Genomic DNA, 3,181 nt, shown 5'->3' on the forward strand with positions numbered 1-3,181 from the left:
CATCTCCTCCCACAGTATAGTTCTCTTTTTATATTTTGAAAATACACTGATGCACATACATGTAGCCAGCACACACTAAGTTTTAAGGACTTTTTTTGCAGTTATGTCCCTTTTACCATACCTGTATTGAATCTTGCCTGAACTCTAAATATATTTTTTTTGTCCCTTTTTTTGTGAATCTAAGTTGATGTTTCTGTCTGAACTTATTAAAGTTAATTTCTTTTATGATATAAATATATTTTGTCCTGAGAATTACCCTCATTTCTCAGTCACCTTTATATGGATGTATTTACTTGCAGTTTAAAGCCGAAAGCACCTTACTTACAATTAATACAGAAGATTATCTTATAATCTTATTCTAAACATAAAGTTTGTTTATTATTGAGCTGCAGTGCAAAAACTAGTTTCTCCTTTTTCTTTCTCTTTCTGTTGACTTTTTCCGTTTTCATTGCTAATTTTTTCCTTCTTCTTTTCTATTCTCTCTCTCTCTCTGTTCTCATAAAGGCAATATATGTGTACATGGGTACCATTACATGTACTTGTGTCTAAATATATCAACTGATGTAAGTAAGAGTGAATATGAGTCGTGTGAGGTCTGAATATATAATATGAATTGTTTGAATGTAAATATACCATATATTGCAAAAAAAACTTGAATAAAAATAAAATTACAAAAAAAATAAAATGTTATATATGTTTTGTCGCAAGAATAGCACTACAGTGCAAATATTATTATGTTACATGTATATGCGACGTTAAATAAAGCTTCTTGAATCTTGAATCTTGAAACTGTAAGGCTGTCAAGAATTGGGTCTGAATCTCGGGAACAGACCTTCATGGTCCCACTCTCTTAATCATGACTCTGCAGTGATCCCAAAGACAGTACTTTTATTTAATGACAGCAATAGACAGTTAACCGGTCACAACTTCGGTAACATGATAATACTTGTTTTTGTTTTTTTACCTTCTCCATGTCGCCTTGTTTGCTTTGTTTTAGTTTGTCTTATCAACGTAAGACATACCTGTCATCATCCGGGACATTTGGAGCGCAGCAGCAATAATTTCTAACATTTATTTTAGTGCGTAAAATGTAGGTGTGTGCATGTGAGCGCTTGTATATTGAAAACAAATTGCCATTGAATGTTGCTTAAAACTGACATTATACATGCTTGGACGAAAACAATGACTTAAATTTGCAGGACTTAAAATATACGAAAGTTTGTTTGTTCATGTATAAATCTACATTGTGTCTTTCAGAGAGGTTAAACAATGTGTCACACATGACTTCGGATTTCTCTGTGATCTGATATCGACAGGCTATTCATTGCAACATGACTGCCACACAGAAGTCTCTGGTATTATTCGTAAATGGACTAAAGGTAAGTTTTAACTTTTAATTTTCCTTTACATTTAATACTGATATAACAATAACACAGACACACTGATATATATAGAATCTATTAATATGTCATTTTAATACTACTGGAATTACTTTCATAATCATGGAATATCTATTTGTTTAAACATTTTCCGATCTTCTAAAAGTACATTTTGTTTAAAGTAGAAACATGTTTATTGAAATATACTTATTGCACCAGTCGTATTGTTCACTGGTCGCAATTTCTTTAGAAAGAAACAACACTACTAAAACAACTGTAATAATATGCAACATTGCTTGTCCTGTTTACCGAAGATGAGTTGCGCATAATTACTTTCCTGGTATGGTGTTCTGCTAACATTGAATAAGTCTTCGATCGTAATTAATGGGACAAGGTTCACATATTATATGTCGGCAACTGTTATAAGATGCGACATAACTTGTCCTGTTAACCTTATTTTAGTCGGCGACTGTAATAATGTTACCCTGTTTAATATTCGTGAAGTGAGAGTAAATCATTAATCCCCTTGTGAAATACACAATTAAAATGGTAATGCGATAAAAGCACGTACAACATACCTGCATCTAACCAGACAAGTGGCGGCTTTGAACGAGTGCATAAAGAATATAAATTTGATTGGTCAAATACGAAAGTAAAATCTACACATAATCCAAAATAATCAATTTAATTAGGTTGATAGAATCCAATATATTACTGGCTAAAATTGAGTAGAAGAACATATTAGTTTCAGCTAATTCTTTACCGTATATGTAGATATATGAATGTATAACAGGATATGTATGTCATATATAATAGACTAGCGTCACAGTGCCGAAATGTCATGTATATTGACAACATGGTAAGTATTCTGTATATATATTTATAGGATTATCAAGTTCGGGAAAGAAGGGGTTTCCGACTACTGTGTAGGCAAAGCTACACTTCGATATCATGAAGAATTTAGTACTTATTTATACTTTCATTCGGTTTGTTATCTCTTTCTGCTTAAGGTTGTGAATGACAGTCCAAATCCGACGACAACCTTGCTGCAGTATCTAAGACGCAAATGTATCCTTTTGACGGTTTAATTCTAGCATTCAACTCATATATACATGTATCTATATTGCAAATCGAAGGCAAAGTGTTGAAATTATATTGATAGACTAAAAGCATATCAAGACAAAGACTTCTTTATTTACAGGCGGTTCTCAATCACAATTCGTCATATAGCACAAGCCTAATTGCAATACTGCAAATACAGATTTTTTATGTCATGATGGACCTGTTATATTTTAGGATGTTTGTCTGATACATGTGCATTGCTTTCACATGTACTTGTATCGAGCATAAGCTCAAAAAAATGTTCAAAGAGGTCTTAACAATATTTAGTAAAACTCACAGGAACAAAAAACGCCTGCAATCAAGGAGGATGTGGATCCTGTACAGTGATGCTGTCGTGGTGGGACAAAACGGAACAACAACTCAAGTATCCTTTGTAAACTAAAGGAATGTTTTGCATTTAATTCCTTGCCTATGTAAAGTACATGTATTATATTAGAAAAACTACTGAAATAATAGGATCGCGACGAAAAACATTAACAAGCAGTATTATTATATCAAATCATTTAACAAAGCCCTCTCCCTTAAAACGTGTAGGGAATAAGCATGAAGTGCTTTTTTCTATGTTTATGTTTAATGTTTATGTTTAATGTTTATTTAAAGGGCCTGTTTCCAGTAATGTTAATTCTCCATAGGAGCCTGCCCCCGTATAATTTCTTATCTAGCTCAACTACTGTTTTTTT

This window comes from Mizuhopecten yessoensis, unplaced genomic scaffold, assembly GCF_002113885.1.
Source record: "Mizuhopecten yessoensis strain PY_sf001 unplaced genomic scaffold, ASM211388v2 scaffold8573, whole genome shotgun sequence".
NCBI lineage: Eukaryota > Metazoa > Mollusca > Bivalvia > Pectinida > Pectinidae > Mizuhopecten > Mizuhopecten yessoensis.